Genomic DNA, 12,556 nt, shown 5'->3' with positions numbered 1-12,556 from the left:
TCCTGGTCAAAGCTATGGATTGCGTCGGAAACGCAGTTCACTAACACGTGTTCTTTTTGTGATTTGTTGGCATGACAATCGATTCCAACAAACTATGCCAAAACGCTGGAACGATGACCTGCGATGTTGAATTTGAAGCAGGGCATAGTTTTTAAACATTGGTTGGGGAGTAGAGTAAAAAGTTATGCTATCTAGCCCCCAAATAAGGATACCTCCAAAACTGGACACTTCTTTACAAGCATAGGGGCGGATGGTTGGAGCCCTGGACTGAATAGGAAACTGTGTACATCCTTGATTTGTAGATCTATGCGACTGGTCACCGTACTCAATCAGAACAAGAACAAAAATGGCATAAATTGGCACTTCAGACCCATTCTCATTATCTGTCATTCCCTTTTATGAAGAGTGCCATCAAACTTCAACGTCGAACCCACGATTCTTTACAAAGGGAGGGTGGCTGGTCGCTTGTGACTGCTACAGTGAGTCAACAGCCTTTTCCGTGTCTTGAAAAGACGATCTGGATAATTGCAGGTCAACTTCCCCCCCATCGGATCATCTCGCCAACCTACCCTGAAATGTCAATGCCTGTCGTCGTTGAGAACAGGATGCTAAGTCGCGGCACGGCCAACGAGGTAGATGAGGCCCAGAAATTAAGCCCTAGGCAGGTATTCGTGGCACTGCAATGCGAATGCCGCTTGCAAAGTCTCAACACATTGGAAGCCACCGCCCACCTCGTATCAACCGCATGACGGCGATTGGCACGTACCCATGTGGCCAGACGAATCATCTAGATCTTTTTTAATATTTTATACTGTCTATTTTGGGACAATGAGAGTCCGTATTTTGGACACTGAGGTAAAAATAGCGAATCGGCCGACAGGCTGGGCCATAAGGAATACATTGCTTTGTCACCGATCTGTCACCGAGTCGAGCGACTAACTACAAATCATGAAATATTTTGTCGCTAGGTTGGGAAGAAGCCCCAAAAAGATATCATGGTGTCGTAAGGTACGGTAGAGTCCTTACGGCAAGAGTTGCTTGTGTTGTGTGGCGAAATGTGTTGCCATAGAGGCGTACAATTTATGTATGGAGATCTAAGTTAATTTTTGCAGAGCACGGTGTATCCTTTCGTCGCAGCCGTCATCAAAATGTTCTGTCACAAGCATTTGTGGCACCAAGGTTCCCGTGAAAGTATATATTTTCTGTTGCCGACCTTATCCCCCAAGTCGGCACGTTTTACCACCCCTGCGTTTGGCCTTCCATGATTAGCCACATAGGTCCAATCCAGGGAACGACGTACAGTTGGCCTACAACTCAATTTTAGGTTGTTCATTTGAACGGTGTGTTGGAACATGTTTGACATTTTTGTTTTTGGACTGACTAAATGTCGGGCTTTGAAGCCCAAACCCATGACGCAAAAAATTACAAAAATATGTGAACTTAGAAGGCTGCGCTTTATTAATCTGCCTCTTGCACAAAAGCAACGAATGCGAACGCTCCGGCTCGGCGACTGCAGTGGTCTACGGTGACATCCCACCTTAATACGGCATGTTTTGCCCGAATGCCACTTTCCTGGAGATCTAGCCATCAAACAAACTCAGTCACGCTTCCTGCTGGTCTTACATAACGTAAACGTACAAGTTTTCTGACAAGGGTAGTTGTTTGGTTTCGGTATCACACGCGCGTTGGGTTTTCATATCAGTTGCACACGTCCTTTTTCAAAAAAGCACTGCTTCGAGCAGAGGCTTTGATGTTCGGACAGCACTACCGGTCGTACCAAAGCGTCAGTGTCTGCACACACAAAAAAAAAACAATCTCGTGGCGGCAGTATCCGCTATTGATATGCTGGGTCCGAGCCAGCAAATCTACCCTGACAGTTGGTCACGTGTTCACATTCTTTACGTGATAAGCAGGGGCACAAAACCCTCAGCGTTCTTAAAATTATGGGATCCAGACATGTTTGAGATCCTGTTTTATGCCGCAACGCTTTGACGGTCACGTGTATTTTTGTGCAAGGTTTGGCGAAAGACACCTACCTCCGAGCCCGTCCGTTTTTATTTCAGCATGATTGAGGCTTGAAATGTCACTCATCCAGACCTCATAAGGCGGACAAATCCGTCGAATGCTTTGTCGTCGCCACTCCATCGGGCCACGGTGTAACTAGCGCATTCGCTGGGTGGTGTAATCGATGTCCGAGTTTGTTAGTGTGGCGAACATGTCAGTCTGACAGTGTAGCCACTCAGTTACCTTGACTCGACACGCCGTTATTGTTACCCGATCTTGTTAGCCGGTGACCAACGCCCGCTGTCAAACAGCGCCTGTCCCGACCGCGCCCGGGCGTACCCGCCGACCTGCCGCGGTCAGCGGGGCAGTCCGGCCCGCCGGACAGCCACGCGGCGTCTCGTGCCGCCGGACAGCGGCCGGACAAGCTGTCCGGGCGCCTGGTCCGGCCGCGAAGAAGTCCGATGCGCTTGGCGATAGCGGGCTCGGGGAGGGGCGGCCGCCGGCTGACCGCCTCGGCCCTGTGGCGGCCGCCGGGGCCGGCCTGGCGCGCCACCGGTGCCGGCCTGGCCCGCCGCTGGGGCCCGCCTGGCCCACCACCGTGCCGGCCCGGCCCGCCGCCGCGCGGCTGCCGGCAGCGCGCTCGCCGCTCTGGCCAGACTCGACAGCCCATCTAATCACAGCTCGCCATCGGTATGTCAACAGCGTGACGGGCGCACGCGCGACGCTCAGTTTTCCTGTGCCGGCCACGGCCAAGCGGTCTGGTTGGGCGCTTTGTGAGCGCGGCTTGAGGCGCGGGTTGGACGGCTGCAGCGGGCACGAGGTCAGCTCGTGGTCATCGTTTGCCCACCCGGTCCTCATTGTTGCACTGTGTATTGTTCCAGAAATGGCGTGTCGGTCTGCAGGTTGTCGCCTTTACCTTGATTCTACGGGTGCGAGCATTTAAATTGAGCATGCAAGTTGATTAGGGGCATCGAACACTGATCAGCCTGGTCTAGAAGCATTCTGGCTTCTTGACACAGCAAATTTCCATCCAGGCATTCCCTTGAAAATGTATAAAAAAGATGGTCAGTTGGGAGGTTCAGAAACTGACTCTACGCTAGCGAAGGTGAACACCAGCACGATCTATTCTTGTGTCGCATGAGCTCATGATGTGTCATGACGCATTCGCATTATTCTTTCTGCTGTGTCATGAGCCCATGGTGAATTCATACATGCGTCAGATTCCTTCCCCTATTTCTCGGATGCGTACGCCTGCATTATGTATGCACTTCGCCGGCCATTCCCAGACTGCCTGCAAGCTCCGCCTCTCCACGTCACATGCAGGCAGTGACCGCCCCCCCCCCCCCCCCACACCACGGCTGCTAGCTGAGCCGGGCGGACGCTGTCAACGCGAGGACGCCAGGACCGACAGCGGGCGGCCCACGGGGAGAGCGTCCGCGGCGTCCCGCCCGTCGCGGTCGACTCGCGGGCGGGGGCGGCGGGGGGGCGGGGAAGATGAGAGACGCACGCCTGGCCTGTGTGAGTGCGGTGGTGGCCGCGCCCGTGCTGCGCTGTCGGGTACGACCCAATCCTCCCACCGCCGGCTGTGAGACATGGAGTCTGTAGCTGACATCAGCGAGTCCTCGAACAGTTCTTAAAAACAGGCAGCATGGACGCATGGTAGTCGTCATCATTGAGGCTTTACGACGCTCTCAGCTGCTAAGGCTACATGGCACCGCTTGCTTCTTACCCTGGCAGGAGGGGCGGGCACCGCGGGGAATCGAACCTTGTACCTATGGTTTCCCACACGCGCGGGTGTTAACGCAGAGGTGTTCACCTCTACACCCGGCAACAACTTTTCCCCTTCAAGAAGGTATGCATATTACTATTTACAGAACCGATGACGGTGCTCGTGGGGGATTGTCTACACGGTGGCTGAAATGTTTAGGTGGCACAGTATCGCGACTTGTGCAAAACTATGCACAAACACGAATGTGTATAATATATACAATATATAATATATATTATATATATATATATATATATATTTGTGTGTGTGTGCATAGTTGTGTGTGCACAGTTGTAACTTGCCATATAATATATATATATATATATATATATATATATATATATATCGTGTGTGGTGTGTGGTGTGTGTTGGGTGTGTGTGTGTGGTGTGTGTGTGTGTGTGTGTGGTGTGTGTGTGTGTGTGTGTGTGTGTGTGTGTGTGTGTGTGTAGACATAATTGTGCTACCTGCTTGACTGTGTGCTACTCACCGTGTAAATGATAATGCATTATATCATGACCGCATCAGTAATTGGTCGGATGCCTATTGATGTTCATGGAAATACATCATCGCCGCATGAGGTGTTTTCCTGTCAGGTGCACCAATTGTTTACAAGTGTTTTCTATGCCAGCTTAGCTCCTATCTGGCCAGTGGCAGGACACGAACTGTCCATGTATACGCGCTACGCTTCTCACCGCCCATTGTTCTGTATGACGCATTTGGATTTGAGGCATTTAGATAACGCATTGGATTGGATCGGATTCAGGTTTTCCGATTTACCGGTGGACCAAAGTGGGCGTAGCGATGCCTGTCTCACGTTGCACCATTCTGGATCCTCCACTGACAAAGAAAACTCGCTCCCTCCCGTTTGTGCAAGACAATGAAAAAATCTGAACCCAACACGCACAAACACGATCGGCGTATGCCATCAAACGGACACGTATTGGTCGGCGAACGACGCATGGGCTCGTGCCGGGCTTCTTATTACTCAACTTTGGCAGCGCAGAACCTGTTCGCTCGCTGATCTGGCGCCCTGTCACGTAAACTCTGCATTTCAAAGAAAACAAAACCCGCCTGTCAGGTTTTTGACGCCGGCCCCATTGGTGTCCTGTGCGGAGCTGGAATGCAGCGGCCAGAAGAAAAAACTCGCTTAGCCTCGTGTCCAGATCCTGTTGGGACCGCTACAGCAGCTCACGGGATTTCGCTGTTGCCGCTCTTCAGTAGTCGGCGGTCGGCGAGCCGTCGTAATTATTCCAATCACGACTTACTTGATTTATGATGCGTTAGTTTCCATGGACCCAAGCTGCAACTGGAGACTATTACGATAGCCACTAACGTGCACATTGCAATGCTAATTCGAACAACCATCCAAGTAGGAATTCACTTAACTCGCTTGCGAGCGATCATTAACCGACCTACCGCAATTCTTACCGGGAATTCTAGCTGTCAACAGAGGCGCAGAAACTGTCGCGTTATGGTCGGGGGAGGGGGGGGGGGGGGTGTACGGGGGAGACTTCTGAGCTGCTCGAGCCTTCCAGCCTTCGGAAAAATTTAGCACTAGGCTTATGACGATGCATGGAAGGAGACGGTTCAAAGTGCCTATGATCCCCGCCCCCCGGCCCTCCCACCCACTCCTGGAAAATCTTAGCTAATAAGGTTGATCGACATAGCTGCTGTAATATCTGATTAACTTATGATACAGAGAATCACAATATGTTCTGTACACATTGATTCTTACAATAAAGCCCTTCCACACCAATATCAATTGCAGTAGGCTAGTTATTTGGTAACTTGTCATCCAGAACATGCCAGCTGACCAAGCGTCGGTAAATTTATAGAAACCGTCAGCTGGTAAAGTTGGCTGCTACAGCTGCTACCATTCCAAAACTGAGCTATGATCCAGATCATCATACCTTTTTTCTGTGCGCATGAATTTTGGCAATTTGATCATCAAATTAAAAAAATGCTGCAAGCTGGCTACTGCCAAAATGTTTATCCGAAAAACACCAGCTGGCCAACGTCATCCAATAGTGTCTGTGTCGTACACAAGGCTCGACTTTACCTAGTCTTTCCATCATCTCGGGTCGTCGCCCCGGGCGGTGTATTGCGCCGACTTCTCCGTCGGCGCCCCGCGGCAACACCCCTTCATCCTCGCGCCACCGACGCCACCGTTCCCACTGAAAAGGCCCACCCTGGGAACGCGCCTCAATACAGTCGCTAATGTCTGGGATCAATGGGTTAAATGGCACCAGCCGCGCCGCTTTATGCGCGCGCCGCCGCCAGGCGCGTTCGCCGCCGCCGGCCGGCCGCTGCCCGCTTTGAACGCTTTAAAAGCGATCGCGGCGGAGCGGGCGCCACAAAGGCGCTTTGTCGGGCCCTGATGGAGACTTGTCGTGAGATGTCGCCGGCAGGGGTTCGCTGCCGTCCCGCCCTCGCCCCACGTCGGCTTCGCTCGCCCCCTGCGCCGGGTCTTTTCGCAGCGGCTGTGCTTCAGTGTGTCAGTGGCGCGCGATAGTTTAAGTTTCACGACGTTTGTGGGCACTCACACTTGAGACACGTCTCTTATCTTGCAGAAAATCAGTGACGTCGCTCAAAGTGACGTCACCCCCCAGTGAATGCGAAAAATGTTAGTGCTGACTGTCCTTTCCGCCGGTGGAGTCAAAAATGTGTGTGCAAAGATCACATGTGATAAACATAACCCGCATGGAGTCGTGCAGGCTGACACGTGACCAGGGCCGGCGCGGGCTGATGAGTCCTACACGAGGCCGCGCAGAGTCAGGAAAGTCGGTAACTGCTCGGAAAGGAGCCGGCCTGAGTGAGGCAAGTCCCTCCCAAACAGTCGAAAAAGTCGGTGTCGCTCGGCACATGCCTCCAGATCGTTTGACCGCGACTGACTGCGCAGCTTCTCCGCACCGGCGCCCGGCGGGAGCGCGCCGCTGGCCGCCGCGGACAGGCAGCGGCTGGCCGGCCCGTTCCGCCGCGCGTTTGGGGACAACTGCGCCGGTGCCGCCGTCAGTGACAAATGCATCTTGCATAGGTAATGTGGCGCGACCAGGCTGGCCCACGCAACAGCCGGAGCCGCTGCAGCGTGTCCGGGTTGGCCCCGCGAGCGCGACTGCCTCCAGTCACCCTGTCGCCCGCCCCCGCCTTGGATGAGACTCCCTAGTCTTGAGCAGGGCTCTTCCGTGTCTTGCCTGTCCTGGATCAGACAGGTTTTTTCGGAGAAGGCTTCAATTTAAATCACCTGAGGCGGGTGTCCCTGTGTTGGACAGCCCCTGTCGCAGACGAAGTCTTCTGTCCTAGACGAGGCTCCTCGTCATGGACGACGCACCGCTGTCCTGGACGAAGCCACTCCGCTTCGGGCTAGGCCGCGGTGCCTCAGACCGACGCCGTCTAACTCGTGACAGGACATCGCTTCTCGGACTGGGCCATCGGGCCTTCTCGGGCACCCCCGCAGCCGCGCTCGCGCAGAGCCGCCGCTGTCGGCAGGACTTAGGCGCGATGTGAGCAGCCTGAGACCGCGACAGTCCTCCGGCTGCGCCTCCACCGCGGGCTCGTCGCCCCGGCGATCTGACGGCGAGTGTTCAGGCAGCACACGGCGAGTGCTCAGACAGCACTCGTCGCCTCTGATCCCGGGCTGGCCGCAGCCTCGATACGGCGCGCACGCGGCATCTCGAGAAGCCACGCGGCACGTGTGCTGAATGACGCGCCTGCCCTTCTCAATGAACTCGTAAAGCTACTCCCGCACTCGACGGCGCCACTTTGCAATTCAAATGAGTCGTAGCGGTAATTGTGACCCACTGCGCGTCGTCGGTCCAGCTTTTTTAGTTTCCGGGCTTTGGACGAGCGTGTGCCGATGCACCGATGATTACACCGCTCCCCAATGCTTTGTTTGTTTACTGATTTCCGCGAAGTGGACGATTAAATAACAGTGCGACATGCAGGAAAAAGGACCCTGTAGCGCTGTGAGCAATGTCTTGTTCTGGAATGCACCAAAACACTGGAGATGAGTGAGGCACGACAGTGTGAGCTCATCAGTCACTTACCGCAGCTGTCTCGCATGGCGGGCCGGACAAAAATTTATAGATAAGTGAGATGACGGCGCTGTCCGTGCGCCAGTGTTTCATTGCGTATCTTCTACATGCTTTTCACCCTGTAGATCTGTGTACCACCTATACTTAAGCCCTATCTATCAGCGCACGTGCACTCCTATTATTGATGTCAGCTGGTGATTTCATTCACTTTCTTTTAACCTTCAAGGATCTGCACGGCTTGTCAGATCTGCGACCTCCTCGAAGCGGAAAACAAAGCTCGAAGTAGACTTGCGACATTTTTAGCGCTCGCGGCATCTTTGCTTGGTGCACGCAAGCCAGACCAACAGCCACTACAAACCCATAGCAGACGGTTTGTTGTCACACAAGGGCACGGCGCCTGCGGCCGAAACGATTCACACAACGGTCTCCCCAGCCATGGCATAAGCCTCGGAGATGGCGGCTGGGCTCCCCAAATTCCATTAGGCTCGGCCAAACGGACACCATTAGCGGTCATTATCATAAAACACCCATATTTCTATCGTTTAGCTTGTTACATGGCATCAATAACACTCATCTGACAGCAGATGATTCCCATAGAGGCCATTCAGGGTCGCGGTACAGCGGGCCGCCAGATCTCGGGATCAAACGCCGGCGCGCGGGGCCGGGAGACGGTGCACAGCGAGAGAGTCATGCGGGTCAGCGTATGGGCACAGGGTCAAGACATGGCACCGCGACGCGATCCGGTCATGATTTGGCTTGGTTTCGGTGGGAGCACACAACGCATCGGACGGAGACTGGAGCGGAGGCCACCATCTGGTGCTGAGGCATGGCATGTGGTCAAATGGTGGTCACTACCGATGGTGGTCAAACTCAGGGAATGATGCTGGTCCAGGGTGCGGGATGCAAAGTCATAGCCCAGCACTCCAGACAGCCACAGGGAACAACTAGCGCTAGCGGAGAGAGCAGCCAGCAGTAGCCGCACATCGCAAAGCTGCTAGCCATGAGATGGAATGGAATGAGCATGCCAAGCCGATGAAAGGTTGCGGGTCCTAGGAAGAGTACGTTCATAAATGTTATCTAAATACAGCACTTAAATAAGTTTAATAACTTAGATCACGCCAATACTCCAAACAGCACACGCCATTTTATTCTCATTCTCGCTTAATCCTGCATCCTCGCGACTCCCCGCTTGTCCAGGACAGGCTGCATGCGCCAGGTTATGAGTGGGCCGAAATTTCCCTCGTTGGGAGTCCTCGTCGAGCGCAGAGCATGCACCCCGCAGAGGGGTCACTGTGCGGGCAAAGTCTCGGCGGATGGGTTTCCGGGTACATGCTGTCCTCCTCCCACTGTCTATCATCCTTCATCCCATAGCCAAGAAATGGCCATGACGCGCCGAAAGGCGCTTATCCTTCTTTTGACAGCATCATCTTTACACGTGCTTCAATAACACTGACACTCTGACTTTTGCAATTGGCAAGCCATTAGCTCCCATTCCATCCGCATAGCCTGCAGTGTTTCCGCAGTGGTGTAGATTATTATTCTGTTGGGACACTTTATCTCCACAACTTTGGTAAAAAGTAATAAAATTCGGGGAGAAACCCATTTGTGACTTCTTTTAATAGCTTGAGTAATTTTGCACTGTCAGTCGCAGCGCCCCAACTCATTTTGCAAAGCTTCTACGGCCCCTGGAAACCATACCATACTAAACTTACTAAAATACGCCGCTGGAAATTATGCCCAAGGTTAGGAAAATCTATGTTATCACATAGGTAACCAGTGTTATCTACGCGCAACATGTTATGATGCCGGTGGAAACATAATTTGCTGCCGCTAACTCCATTTTTCTTTGGACCGTGCCATACTGGAATCTCGGTTCTAATTCCTTTGCGAGCCTTTTGGAATCCCTAGGCTCGCTTTTGGTCCAGCGTGTGCGGTTTCCAATCCGACTAAAATGTAGAGGCTTCCTAATTTTTCAATCAGGCCCAACTTGTTTCCCGTATTTCTGAAAAGTTCATCAATTCCAATGCAAATCCACCTATGAATTTGAAATATGCGGACTTATGTATCTGCGAAGAACTCCGTCTGCTGTGGCCAGGAGAAATTTACCGTTAGTTCTACGAATGACAAGTGGGTTTAAAGAGCTGACCAAACGTTGTTGCTACCCAGTTTTGCGCTATTTCAGCGCTTTAATGCATCGTCTCTGCCAACGTGGCGGGATCTAACCTGCTCGAGGGACGGCACTTGGCTACCAGCCGAGCACTTATTGACACACATGACGTGCCATTCACATGATCATGACATGTCACCTGATAATAGTGGGCGGATATCAGACCGCATGGGCTGAGTATGGTCTGGCCTGGACTAAACTTTTTGTGCATTTTTACGATTCTTCAAGCAGGTGAGTAACGAATTTTCCCGTAGTCGTTGAATCAGCTATAAAGAAAAGGCAGGAATACACCAATCGCATCTGTACCTGACTCACTGATCTATTGTGATAATGCGATGCCATCAGCATCAGTTCCAAGGAGCAGGGTACAAACCCCGCCGAATCACTGGTGACGTGATCGAAGAGACGACACTTTACCGGCACAAACCAGTCGCGTGCCGACATGGCGGATACATTTGGCCGTCCGTCGATAGAACACGTGCCGTCCTGATTGCCCGCGAGCGGACCAGGAGGAGCGGCGTGCCGTGCCGGGCCAGCGCCGGGCCGGGCCGATCCGTGCCCCGCGATAGGCAACGGTAGCCGGCGAGCGTTTGGGCCGCAGATCGCCGATAGCAGGCAGCGGCAGGCGGCACCTTCCCTGCATTGTCTCCAGTCACGAGAAGGCCGCGAAAGGCCGCGACGGCGAAAAACTGGGAGTAGCTATGATGTCAACATAGTTTTGAACTCCATTTGACGGTGCACTCGGTATTCATGTGCCTATCAGTGTATGTGTTTGCATAGCTTGGGGAGATATGACAGGTCTGTCACATCTGATGGCCACATGTATCCCATCGATGGAATGTATTGCACACATGCGCCATGCTACTTATTCCTATCTTCATGAGGCGAGGAGCGTTCACATTGAGTATGCCGATCAACCCGGTTTTTACTCATATGTGTTACGAACCGTCAGAGCAAAGCGTCCTGAAGCTTGGTGGCTGGCTGCTCATGATCTAATCATTTGCTGACATAGTCGCTTAAAGAAGCACCCCACCAATCCGAGCAGAGCCAGACGAGCGCCCTGCAACAACAGAGCGGAACAAAACAACAACAGAAGAGAACAGCGCCCTGTACGAGACGGTATTCTGACACAAGTGCCTGGCTCGGGCATTAAGAACAGCTTTCGTCGTTTGGGGAGTTACGAGACGTGATGGTGTTGTCCCTGCCTTGTGACAGGTCACTGATCGTCCATAATGAGCTGGAACAGCTATGTATTGGTTGTTTACAGCGGAATCCAAAATTGGTTTGGCTGTCTGGTCGCCTGCATTAGAGCTCTTTCAACCAGAAAGGACCATTTCAGGGCTATGGGATGAAGCGAAATGGATAACGGTGGGGTTAAATGGGTAACTGCTTGCATGTGACTGGGGAGCCAACCGCAGAGCTTTAACTCGCGCATGCGCGTTGGGTACCCAGTCGGGGCTCCTCTTCCCACGGGGCTCTCGGCCCACTCGTGGCTGACGCACGCAGCCTGCCCCGGACGAGCGGGGTGTCGCGAGGATGCAGGATGAAGCCTGATAGAGAACGAAGGGGTCGGATGACCCAAAATAATGACATGACGCATGTATTTAATACAGCACTGGTGACGTCAAGCGCCCTTGACAAACATGAAATTTCCTCCTAGGCGCTTCCAGATAATTTAATCTGTAGGTACGCGACCGACCAGGAGTAACAAAGAAGTTTGCTAGACGATCCGTACACTTCCTCGTGGTTAAATAACATCCCCTACTGACCTGCTGGTTGGGCAGCGTTGGACGGAAAAGGTACCTTACTGCCATCTATGAGGAAAATATGGAATTACCTAGAGGTAGGTTTTCGAGTCACTTTGTCAGCTGCATGGTAGAGATACAATATTGTTCCCAGTGTCAAATCAGTCAGAACAGTTCGGTGCTGGCAATGAACGCCATTTTGGTCAATTCATTATGATGGTTTTTCACTCATTTTTTGTGTGGAAACACAAAACAAAAGAAATATGCTGAACTATTACAGCCTCGAAGTACCAACACGCACGTTTTTTAAGACCGCTTAGAGATCTGAAGCATAGCTCGAATCAGTGTGAAATACTGCACTCAAATATCTGAAAGAAGAAAAGCATCTCAGAAAAGAACTGATAGAAATATTTCAAAAAACAGATATTTAATTGGTATTAATGGTAACATGAATGCACCCCATTTCACATCCCGCACAGAAGAAGTTACGAGCGAAGCCCTACTTAAGCGTAGCGAACTGTCCCGTCCGAGCCCATCCCATCATGGACACCTTCTTTGCAACTACTGATGGCAAGTTCATGCTGTTTTCAGCAGCAGGAAGAGCTCTTTGGACAAATGTGAAAATTGCATGGCATCTACACGCCAGATTTAAACTATGCGGGCTGCATTCGCAACATTTCAATACCACTACATCCCCGCCCACCAAATTTGATTGACGATAAAAAACGTAAAGTTGAAAATTGCGTAGGCGCTGAAGAGCACAGGTCCTCATTGATTCCATATTTCGATGACCCGGTTCCACAGCGACAGGGAGCTGATAGACTAGGACGAAGGAAAAAA

The sequence above is a fragment of the Pollicipes pollicipes genome, unplaced genomic scaffold, assembly GCF_011947565.3.
Source record: "Pollicipes pollicipes isolate AB1234 unplaced genomic scaffold, Ppol_2.1 Scaffold_5724;HRSCAF=6776_pilon_pilon_pilon, whole genome shotgun sequence".
Taxonomy (NCBI): domain Eukaryota; kingdom Metazoa; phylum Arthropoda; class Thecostraca; order Pollicipedomorpha; family Pollicipedidae; genus Pollicipes; species Pollicipes pollicipes.
Note: the sequence above shows the minus strand (reverse complement) of the source record.